Source organism: Morone saxatilis, unplaced genomic scaffold, assembly GCF_004916995.1.
Source record: "Morone saxatilis isolate NCDOM2014 unplaced genomic scaffold, NCSU_SB_2.0 Contig7, whole genome shotgun sequence".
Classification (NCBI taxonomy): Eukaryota; Metazoa; Chordata; class Actinopteri; family Moronidae; genus Morone; species Morone saxatilis.
Genome location: NW_023340246.1, coordinates 8,493,796 through 8,506,654, shown reverse-complemented (window position 1 = coordinate 8,506,654; position 12,859 = coordinate 8,493,796).

Below are 12,859 nucleotides of genomic sequence, written 5' to 3'. Positions count from 1 at the left end.
TGTGTGTGTGTGTGTGTGTGTGTGTTTCATTGTATGTAAGCGTGCCTGAAGGCCAGAGTTACACAGTCAGGTTAGAAATGGATAGATAGGCAACTCACCATTGCTAAGGTTTGTTTTACAGGGATAGAAGGAATTTGTCTTTTCCTGGACTCATACATCAATATGGCAGATGTTTCCTAAAGGATGGATCATGAGGCCTTTCAAACGGATTCACAAACTACCTTAATTGCTGTTTGTTTTGTCTCCCTCCACCCTCCCTTCCACTCTCGGTGTTGCGTCAAACATCTGAAGAGCATTTTCAAGAACAAAAAGGAACTCGTATTGCCGCTGCATATTTGGCTCTCGGACACACGGGGAACTGGGTATTGTTTCCAAGCTTTTATCCATCCACCATTTGATCTCTGCTCCCATCCACAGTCCAAAATGTGCTCAGCCTGCTCCAGATCTCTCATTTTAAGTGAATAGTGAATCCCATTCATGGTGTTTTTCCATTCCTGAGATGGGTATTGGGCGCTGATAGGATATCAAGCACACCTAAGTGCTTCCCTTTCCTCCCTCTCTTTATTTTCTTTCCTTTTCTCATCGGCCTCTGCCTCTCTATCAGGCCCCCCACACATGCTCTGTGTCACGTCCTGTACCAAACAACAGCCCTGCCTTCCCTGGAAGGCACAGTGATCGCTGCCATGGATCAATCTTCTACATGCGTAAATGCTTGGAGAAAAAGATTTACTCTGGACGTTTTTTGGGAAGACAGCGAGATTAGTCGTGTTTTATCCTCTGCCATCTCTCTCACTCTCCACCCTTTCCCTTCTCTTTCACACATACAATGACACATCTATTTTTTTTTCATTCTCACTTTCCCATCCCCCAGTAATTCAAACTGAAATTAATGCGTTAAATGAGTATTTGAAGCTCATTTCACCTCTTTCTGTGGGTTAATTGACCAGCAGCCATCTTTCAGCCCCCATCATCATCAGGTAGGACTGTGTTTGTTGATGTTGTCTTGGTAACAACATGGGTTGCCAAGAGTCGTCTGACCGCTGTTGACAAGGAGCAAGACCCCAAAGCTTTGTGTTTTAAAAATATGTTATTATCTATAATAATAACATATTTTTATTTTTTTATTTTTTTATTTAATCTCAAACTACGAATAACTCAAGGACACTGAAGAAACATTCAGATTGAAAGATTTGGTGAGCGCTTCCTGAGGTTGCACAGACACATCCAGGACAGTCTCATTACTCAAGCTCAAGTGGCACATTATTCTGAGCTGTCTTTTTTTTTTGTTGACGTCCTGACAAATGCTTTTACTGCGAGATACAAGTTGTTAGGGCTTGCCAAAGATGTGCCAATAGGACAAGTTCCGTCCTGACTGGCATCTTGGTTTCATATCCAACAGGGAAGGGGAGGAATGACCTCACGTTCCAGTGACTCAACATTTGTCTCAAGTAATACTCGTTGCATGTGCATAGGAATGAAATAAAACTGAAATAAGATCCGGAATTGTGCGGTGATGCATTCGACTGCCCGGCATTGCTTTACATCAAGGGGAAGAAATGAGCTCACAGTACAGTAAAAAGTATACTGAGTAATTTGACTATACGTGAGTTAGGAGTGCAGTTTATAGCTGCTTTCCAGCCCCTCGCCCTCTCTGTGGCAGCGGTGATTCATGTGATTGAGAAGAGTGTGGGAGGGGAAGTGGGGTGGAAGGGGAGGAAGAGAGGCAGGAAGTAGGGGGGAAAAGCTGGTCTATCAACGAGGCCTGATAATGGAGACCCACAGGAAACCGCTGAGGAGGATTTTCCACGATGTCGCACAGGAGCCCTGGCACTAAAACCGACCAACACACACACACATTATTTTACCCCTTCCCCACCCCCCACCCAACCTCTAATCCCACGCAAACAGGGCCACCCACGCCCACATGGGTGCCGTGTAATACAGCAGTGTCCCCTCAGCCAAAAACTAGCCTCCCATCAACCGTCTCAATCAGTGTTTTTAAGTTGATCGGCATATCTGTCAGCATGTTCTCCTTATCTCCTGTTCTGGCTGCACCTGCTCCAGTGGGGGCACCATGCCAGCTCTCATTCCGGGGCCTGTCATTGGCTGGCAGCTCTCGGGTCCACGGGGCATGTTGGCCAATAAACAAGATGAAAAGCAAGTGTACACAGAGATAGACGTGGCTCTCATCTTCCTTCCTAATTTGAAACTTAAAGCTGTGGACGCACGAGCTGAGCTGCACCGCGCTGTGTCTGATCTTACATCAAAACATATTCTTCAAATGTGAGACGTAGCCAACCAAGCACACTAAAGAGAAAGGTGTCCAAAAGGAACTTGGCGCCCCTCCAGATCAGCCTGAAAGGAGAGCGAGGAGACATGTGTGTTTGTGTGTGTGTTCGTGTGTGTGTGTGTCGAACATGTTTGTCCCATACTCGGACAGGGAGGGGTCCTTGTTTTCCTTCTGCTCTTCCCTTTGGTTACACTGTTGTTTCCCAGGCCCCCCCTGTATACAACACATCCCATTAGGAAGGCTGCTGCTGTGGAGACCTCTTTCACACACACACATGCACACACAGCATGGACCCAGGAGGAAAATCAATGCTGAGAAGACCTTGCTTCTCTTCCTATGGTGCAGTCGTTAGGGAAATGGAGAGGTAGTTCCATCTGCATTCGCCTGCTGCTAACGACATCTTTAGGCCTCTTTGCCGCTGTGTAGCTGCTGCTGCTGTTTCTCCAACCACTGGCAATGGTTAAAGCATCACCCATATAGTAAACCCCCCTCCCTCCATTAGCATAAACAGCTGCTTTTTGAATATCTGCCAGAGGAAGATTTAACTGTCACAATACCCTTGTCATTAACTTATTGATATTTAATGCCTGTTTTGATGGATGGGACATTCATTTTCCCATCAGCTGTCATGCTGTTATGTTCGCCTTCAGGGGTTTTTAGGATATGAGTCCTGGTTGCGGCTTGTTCCCCCGGTTTCAGAAGCTCTCCATTCTCAGGACGTCCTGTAGTGTAGTCCCCCTCCCCCCTCCACCGAAAAAAGAAAACCACATACAAACAGACACAAACGGACACAAAGATACACACACATACTTCATTCGAGCGACCCCCTCCTCCTCCTCCTCCTCCTCCTCCTTCTTCTCTCTCACAGCTCCAGCTCCTTATCTTAAGCGTCCAGGCAGCTGCGTGTTTGTCTGTGTGTGTGCGCGTGTGTGTGTGCGAAAGGGGAGGAACAGACAAATTGTGTGTGCATCCATGTGTGTAGGCGCATATTGTGTGTGGAGGCAGAGAAATAGGTGTGAAGTACAGTCACCGAGGTTGCCTTTCAAGTTCTCCTTCCCCCTGCGACTGTGGTCGGTAGTCAGAGTTGGGAGGGAACAGGATTAACAGCTGCACAGGCTCGGAGAGTCTGTCGGCCTCAGATGAAGGAAGGTCTACTCCAGCGAGCAGGCTCGTAACCAGAGTTCATCCTAGGACTGTGTCTGCCAGCAGAAGGGTGTAGCGTGATGTCACTTAAGGGACAGATGATAAAGTTGACCTGAGCAGACGTGATTATATATTAGACAGATATGTGAAAATATTTTATATACAGCTGAGGCTAATGTGGATGTCATTAGTTTTGCAGGTATTTTCTTCATAAACCAAAGTATTGAATAATAATTTGATAACTTTGACCTGATGATGGCGCTGATTCAAAAGTCTAGGGATCACCAAAGTTATTAGACTTCATTGTTAGGGGGACATCAATGTACGTGCCAAGTTTCATGACAATCCATCCGTTAGTTGTTGAGACTTTTCACTGCTGACTGACCATCTATCTATCCATAGAGCATAATACATATTGCTGATATGTCGGCCTTTCATTTACCATCGGGCTTTTCAGATTAATGCTAATTGCCATTGCACTGCAGGCCAGTTAGTAAGCATATTAAAAAGGTCACTTTTGCCCACACACAGCCAGACTTGGCATAATCTACAATCCTTTAGTTTTGGTGCACTTCCAGCGTTGTCCGAAGCTATTTTATACGTTAGCTGTAAATGCTACCCGGCATACACAACTTGTGAGGCTATTTCATATTTCCAAGATGAGGAGGTGGGACCAAACATAACAAGTACTGAGAGAAATTGTGTGCAGATGGTTTATCTCAAGTTGCTGTTGTCCTCAGGGCGGAGCAAGTCAGGGTATCCCTACAGTATGTTCCTGTCCCTGTGTGTTTGTAGTGCATTAAAACATTGATTCCAGCTGTTTACAGGCAGAGTGAGAGGTTCATTGTGGATTTATGTGGCCCTGACGCAGATCGGATGGCAAAAGAGGGAGTCTTGCTGTTCAAATGAGGCACAAAGGCAGTCTACGCTACTATTTGCTTTTAACAATATACAAATGCGATGCTCTCATTTAATATATTGGATTCAAGTATGATAAATCGCAACATGAATCTTTTTCAAGTCTAAAAGATGCAATATTGGCTCACAGTCAAATCTACAAAGTTTGTCACACTATCCCTTTGTTTATGCCTGTTTGGATCCTTCCTGCACACATCTCAAGTTGTTTCTACATGTCGGATTCTCTGTTTACTGGATTGTTTAGGTTTACAAGTCTTTGATTTTGTAAATTGGTGCATTTGATGTTCTCTCCTCTCACCGTGAGGCTCTCTGTGTGAGTCAGGTTGTTTGCATTTCTCCAGCGTGCTGCTTTTGGGGTAGGTGGGAGTGTGTGCAGATATTCGGAGTCTCTCGTCCGTGTTATCTGTCACTTTGTGTCTTGCTGTGATTTGGGATTGTTTGTCTGTGTTTTTGTCCTGATTATTATGGGATGCAGCTTGCTGCTGAGCCACTTCCTGTTTATTGTCCTCATCCTGGCCCCGGGATCATCACTGACATCACAAGGTTGTTTACGGTGTGGGAACCAAGGTAAGCTATATTTACCAGGAGGTTGAAGCCATCTCTCAACCTTTGACCTTACAGAAATCAGCCGTAGTATTTTTGATATTAAAGCAGGGGTGAAGATGAGTAGAGACACATGTTCAGCAGATTTGGTCTGCAGTTTCTGTTTACATGTGCACGCTTCATTCCCATATACACCCCATCCTTATGGATCTGAGAACATCGACTAAAACTGGACTGTTTTTATTCATCATTCACACCTTTCATACACTTGTAGCCAAGCAACGGCATGTCAGTTGGATTTTATTAGAATATCCCAGAGCAACATATTTTACATGTCTGAATCCTGTTCAGACACTGTCTCTGTCTGGTGTCTGCAACCCTCATAAACTGTAGTACAACATATATAAACAACAAGCTTGTCTATTTGGCACGCTTCAGTACAGTTTATAGACCTCTGACCACATCCTCTTTTGGCAAAGATAACACTTTTATAATGTATTTTCTAACATATGTATGTATACTGTATGACGAAGTTAAAAGTCTAGAAAACTATCACTTTGCATAAGAAGCCTGCTAGCCATTGTAAAACCAAACGTATAGCCTAAATATTATTTTGACAGGGGTCAGTCACCTCAGAGTTTGGAATCTGTATGAGTGTTCTCCAAAAATGTAGAGGGAGGCAAAAATGTACAGCCCAAGTGTGTAAGGACACAAGCATACAGCCTGCTATCGACCCTAAGAGAAATGTAATTTAGCTGCTTTGACCTTTATGGAAGGTTTTGTGCAGTTCAATTTAAAGGAATAGTTTGAAAAATTTGGGGAATAAAGCTTATTCACTTTCTGGCCAAGAGTTAGATGAGAAGATTGATGCCATGTCTGTCGGCTAAATCTGTTGCTACTGCCAGCAGTTAGTTAGCTTAGCTTAGCTTATCACAAAGCCTGGCTAGACTGTGTCTTTTGAAAGGTAACAAAAGCACTTCGAAAGCTTGGAAATGAACATATTTGACTACATGTTATGGTTTTATAGGGGTTTATGTGCCAGACTGTTTCTGTGGAGGTCGCAGTCACTTCCTAGAGTCACCGCTGGTTGCCTGACAATAGCCTTGCACATAACCTCCCCGTAAAACCACCACTTGTTGGCTTCACACCTTGGCTTTTGTATGGATTTAATAAACGAGATATAGGTCGACGTGTTACTTATGAAGCTGTAGACGTATTTATAAGCAGATTTGGTTTCCTTTCGGCTAGAGCCAGGCAAGCTTTTTCCCTTCGGTTGCAAGTCTTTGTGCTAACCTAACTGGCAAGAAAGCAAATTAGCTTTTTTCCGAAAAAGACAAATCTGTCTCTGGTTACCACATGAATCAGTGATAAATTAACAAATGTCCCAAGAGGCAAGGCTGTACAGCTGTGCAGTTGCAAAAGATAGGATGAGAGTGGGGTGCAGCAGAGAAAAGACAGAGGTAATGAGAGAAAGTTTGGCAGCACAGCGTTCATTCTGAGGCTCCAACGGGGTGAGTCACTGTGCAGGGTGGAGACTGTTTGCTGCATCAGTGCCAACCAGGCCGGGCGCTGCGCTGCCAACTACTGTTAAAACAAAACAGAGGAGGGGGACGCAGGCAGCCCCCCATTTTCCTCCTCTCCCTCCTTCAATGTCCTGCTTTCATTCCTCACCCCATTTCCTCTAAGATCGCAGCCAACTTCCTCTTTCATCTCTTGCCTCGTCCTGATCTCATCCACCTCTGCTAATGCACGGGCAGGAAGAACAGTGCTGGTTAACTGATCTTTTGGGAGATTTTTTTTTGTGGTTCAGCGTGATGAGAATAGAGTTGTCAGTTATTTTTTGTGCAGTGATGAGCTCAGCAGAACTGCCCTTTCAGTAGCAGTCATCCTTGAGTTTGAAGATTCAATGTTCAACAAATCAAAATACCAAGGCGCCCTCTTACATTTCTTGACCGTGCCACCCTTATTACCCGTATTATTGCTCTAATCAGCATGTTTCGTTGTCTGCCTCTGAAGCGTATCTTTCAAGAGATGGGCAGCAAACTCACAGAACCTGTTCTACCCCTGTTGTTCAGGTCACTTTCTCCATGGAAAAGTAAACACAGATATATTGATTTTTATGCAGTATACAGTAAATTATACTAAGTGATGTTACTACAAATAACCTATTCCCAGTAGTAACTCTGTACAGCAGGGTATGGAAAACAACACCTCATTCTACATAAGTAATTTCTACAAATCATATTTTTAATCGTTGTCTAGAATGTAAGTTACGATGCCAAATCCTCGAGAGAGCCATGAACACACAGTGCCACGTTTTCTCTGCATTCTTTATGATCTTTCTACAAGATCAGCACAGATTTTACTGGAGTTTTACGCAAACACTCCAGGTTCACAAGGGCATATAAAATGGTTATTGTGTGAAGCAAGCAGCATATACTGCACTAGGGGTATAATGTTACTGGCAATGCTATTAAAGCAGCACAAATGCATAGTTTTGTGGTTGCTGTAAATGAATTATTGCCTGATGCTTTTTACCTCTCCCTCTCTGCAGTGTGACATGAATCAGCTGCTTTTAGTTTTCACCGCATCTAGACTGTATGTTGAACTTAAAATGAATTGGTCTAAAAGGAGATAAGCAATCAATGCATTCAGTTGAGGAACCTTATGGGAGTGTGAATTCTGGAGTTGAAAAGGTGCTTGTGGTTTGTCTGAGGTTCTCGTGGAATTCATACATGTTGAAAGTGCAGTTTGTAAAATTAAAGTGTAGTATGGTATAATTTAATTTATTTTAGCACAATATACACCATATTTTGGGGTGTTTATAGTCCCTGGTATAATGATTTGTTTCAACTTGAGTCTTATTTATGAAGTTTTGGCCGTCATTTCTATCAGTTATGATAAGATTATACTCAACAGTTCCACCAGTATTGTGTAAATTCTGGGACTGCGTCGAGATTGCTACAATAAAGTCTGACCCGGCAAGAAACACAAAGGTGTCAGATGATGTGATAACGTTTTGCCAGATCATCTAAAACCACTATTTGGAGGTAAAAACTGAAAGTGATTGCTCTAAGGAAGTCTATTAGCCGGGTTGATGGTTTACAACAGACAGTATGGCAAAATTTTCATCTTTCGCTTTGCTTTTTACTCTCCCAAATAAATTTTCAAAGAGAGGAAATCAGCAAGCCACGCTATTTTTCCATAAAGCTTAATCCAAAACCTTACCCGCGCCTCTCTAGTGCACACTCTGCCTTAGCTTCACACCTTACATAAATCAGCTTGCAGGAGGCCACCCTGGTCCCTCCCTGTTTGCGTATCTGCTGATTGGGCCAACGCTAAACCTCGTTAGCCGGCTTGCCAGGGCCCAAGATCCACACAGCAGAAGTGCAGCTAACTGCTTTTGCTGTGGCTCTTACGAATGTGGGTTCTCTTTTGCGGCACTTGAGTAAAGCATTTGCGTGCAATATCCTATGTTATATACTTCCCCTGTTACATCAGCTGCTCAGTCTGATTAGTTTTAAACCAAAGAGCGGGAAGGGGCAACATGGTAGTATGAGCAGGGGAGCGAAGGCGCGCGGCCATAGTGACAATGGCAGAAGTTGAAGCTGTTAGTTTAACTACAGTTTACCCAGTCCTGTGTCCCAGCTAGAATGATGTGACTGGTTGCTGGACCCATGATTTGAAGAGGCACGGCTCTCTTTCTTCACGTAAGCTAATCAGCTTACAGGAGTCGTAGCTAAGGTTCGCATGGCTACAATGCTCCTAGTAAGCATAGGTTTCCTCTCCCCCACCTCCCCCCCTTTACCTTCTCTGACATACTCTCTCTCTCTCTCTCTCTCTCTCTTCTCTCGTCTCTCGTCCTCTCCGGTTCACTTCTCGTCTCGTCCTCCTGCTCGTTGGCTTCATAACCGGTCCAAGCCTGGGAGCGGAATTCTGGGAACATTTTTCCATGTGAAACAGCGAGGGTCAGTGCAGGGGTGTGACGCCACGGCATTGTTCCCGCTGCGAGGAGAGGAACCGTGCGCCGTGAGGCCAATTCCTGTCCGCTCCAAAAAAACAGCCACTTTCTCACACCGCTTTCCTTCCTCCGCCAGACAGCTCAAAACAATCCCAGAGTGTTTGTGGGTACGAGGCACAGCGACACAGGCCAGAGAACAAGCGAACAGAGGGAGACGCAGAAAAATTAAATTAAAAGAGGAGGAGAAAGAGGTCTTTTTTTTTCTTCTGTTGGTTTATCCAGACTGTTTATGGGCCATTGAAAACAAACAAAAGGGGGAAAAAAAGATCCCACTGTGCCCAACTGACACTCGCTCAAACAAACGGTGGGCTGACATTATATCACTCTAAGTGGGCCTGAACAGACGGCTGTTAGCCCGCCCGCCAGGGTCTCAGCATAATCTGTTTTGTTGTAAAAACAATGAAACATTATTGTCATTAAACATGATTGCTGCTCCAGTGGCCATGGGTTTTTCATCTTTTCTTGTCACCCACATTCTCATAAAAATGAATCTGTGTAATTGTTCCTCTGGGTAAACTTTGATGAAATTCAACATGTGTTGGAGAAGATTATGCATGCGTGGGAGTGTGTATGAGAATATTTAAAAGGAGCTTTCCAGAGCATCTTCAACTTTTTGGTGTTGGCCTCTTTGACTGAAAATTTAGTTTTTTGCCCCATTTTGCTTTAAATAGTCCTTGGAAAGCCAAAACATTTGATGTAATCATATTTTAGATACATCACCATAACCCAAAACTAAAGGTCCAAGCCCTGTTTCAACAAAAGGATGCACTTCTGTTATCATACATAATTAGTTATTTCCCATGATTTTGTAAATTGCAGCAATGGTTTCTTATTGTCAATGAAGCCAGGAAGACATCTAGCCAAGTTTAGGTCTGAATGAGCAGTTGCTCGTCTTTGGTTGCAGCCCTCCTCAGGTCAGAAGTTTAATAAGTTCCAAATGTGTGTCTGTGTGTGCTGTGTATTTAATGGGGGATGCAGCCTTGCATACGTGCACCTCTCGGCTCTGACTCAGACTCCTCCCTAGTCTCATCCGTAACCCCAGCTGTCCCCTCTCACGACCCCCTCGAGAGCAGTGATGGTCCCATTGTTTTATGCTATGCAATCTGCACGTATGGACACCTCACAAGCCACATTCCTCCCAGCCTTATCATACTTAATTAACAGTATAGAGCTGATACAGAGCGGCCTGGCAGGAGTCCCTAACTCTGTATTCGATGTATGCTTTCCTGTAGACTGCAAGGAGGAAACACAATAGGAAGGATGAGCCATCCAAATCCCTCTCATACGTAAAACAGGAGACATTCCTATTTTGGTGTTCAGTTTCCTTTTAATACTTTCTTCAAGGTTTATTTGACTTTTTCAGAGCGCCCATGTTTACCTTGTGGAGTTTTTTTTTTTTTTGTGACTGTGTTGTTTTTTTCCTACCTGTTTTGTCCAAAATGGAAACCGAGAGCATTGAGGAGGAGGAGGAGAAGAAAATAGCTGTGGCTGCTCTCTAGAGTTTCCTGCCTGTTGTCAGGCTTGTCTGCGTGCGTGCCCTGTCCTCCGTCCTCCTTGGCCTGCTTGTCCTCCCCACCCCGCCTTCTCCTGTCTGAGGATGCATGTGTGTGTGTGTGTGTGTGTGTGCGTGGGCTGGATGTCTGGGAAAGCCTCTGACACAGCTGAGGGAGGAGATGAGCAACAGGCCTAATATAGTTTGCAAGTGTGTGTGTGTGTGTGTTTGTATTTGTGTGTATGTGCGAGTGTGATGTGTACCATTAAGGAAGCACCTGTCCCGTGTGACCGTCAGTTCTGTTGCGTTTATCTGACCCCTCTCACATCAGGTGGCTTCCTGGTTTGCGTCAGATGGTGCTCCCCAAGGCCTGCTGGGATTGGTTGACACAAGCTCCTCCTGTTCCTCCTGCTGCTGTTCATTGATCTTTAGAGGGTTACTGCCTCCCTCACACTTCTTCCAAGGCCCAACATTAGACACAACTAAGAGGCTTTTTTTTAAACTCATTATTCACAATATTGAAACTGTTTTATGAATGGAACATGGTTAGTTTTAATGCATTTAGCTAGAGCAATCATTTTCTAGTATCTGAATATAAAAGAGGCCCCGTTTACACCAGGTATTAAAATGCATAAGGCAAAAATGGGAATGTGATAAGATCTGCCTGACCACATATGGAGGTACTCTGCTTGTATAATATATGGATCTTAAGTAGGTGTAAAAGCAATCTGTATTTGTTTTTAGCTAACACAAAAAAAGAGGCATGGTCTCCTGTTAACAAGGCATATATTTTATTTAGTCACAGATTAGCCTACACACCGGTATTGCAACACACAGAGACAAACTGACACAATATTTTTTACAAAGAGAGGAATAACTTACTGTATTACATTTGCCGAATTTACAAGATCATTAATTAATAAGGAATTTGCATAGACAAAGTTTCGCAAAGTTGATCAAGTTTCCCCTAACTCAACAACTCACAAAACTCGATTTTTAAAGGGAGCCTGGGGCTGATTTGCCGCCACTCAAATTACTCGTGCAGATTTTACAGGGTTACAGGTTATGTATAAAAAGGCCCAGTTTCACAACTGTGTAACATTTCCCCACTGTGTGGCAGCTAATCCTGCATGCTATCAGAGTTCAGAGGCTGCTATCAGAGAGGGTAATGTTAGCAACCCTTGTACTCTTTGGGAAAGTTTACACTCCAGCCAGCATTACCTGAGACAGTGTTATGTTTGCCAAATACATCAGTTAGTTGTCATCCTAAAAGCCTTAATTACTGTTAAAATGTTAAATTTTTGAGTAAACTGGGTTATAACAAAAGAAGCAGTTTGACTACAATACCGAAAAATTGCTGCTCTTTTTTGCCAGGGACTTGCAGCTTTAGCCTCATTGGTTTGGAACAGTATGATGTATGTAGCCATTAAGTGCATAAAAAAGGGGCATTACATTAAAAAAAGTTTATTTTAAAAGCCAGAGATTGTGTTTTCAACCAACTCATAGAGCCAACAATAGCTTAATAAACTAGGTATACAGCTCGTAAATTATGTTAGGAACAGCTGTCATTTCAGCTGGGAAAATCGATGGTTTCTGGCTAGAAATGAGCCTGTCGTTTTACGGCATATTTTGTATATTTTATTTCTAATAAGGATTTAAGGCAAACTAAATGGCACTATAGAGATATTTCACACTCTTTATAGTCTTTCTCTGACCATAGTCACTTTAAAACCCGGCGACTTCCTCGACCCCTGTGCTCACTGAATTTTACAACCTTCATCAAAGTCTGTCTTTACCTGGTAAACAGGACACTCGTGTCCTATTCTCATCCTTCTGTTGATTGCTCTGTCTGCCCCGCTGGCTCTTTCCCATATTATGCCTTTCTGATCCCCCAGAGTGCTGTTTCCCATAAGGAATGTAATAATCTACTGTATGCTAGACTTCTCGACCGTCTAATGCAGAAAATTGTTCATTAGAGGCATTGGTCTTGTTTTTTTTTTTGCACTTTTATTATATTAAACATTATAAATGTAGTTGAGTGTGTCTCTGATCAAACAAATGGAAGGCCCAGTAATATCTTTCCTACACTCTTTATTTCTCTTGTGTACTCTTCCCTCTTTCTCTCACTCTCTGTGTCTGCCTTATCGTTATATTAGTCCTATACACATTGATCTATGAAAGTCACCACAGTTTTTTTTTTTTTTAAATTAGTCCTGCTTAGAACAATTCTACCCTGTTTTTTAACCTCTAGCCAGTGAGGGTTTTGAACTCTGTTTGTTTACCAGCAGGAGTCTTTTTCCTTGATCCCTTCAAAGGCAGCCTACTGTATTCTCTGATCCAAGCCCAGGATGAGACCAGCTGGGTTACTGCACACATCATTTGGGGAATTAAATGATGGTGGGAGAACAGAAACAGCAAACAGACTCAACAGACCCCCACCGCCGCCACCACC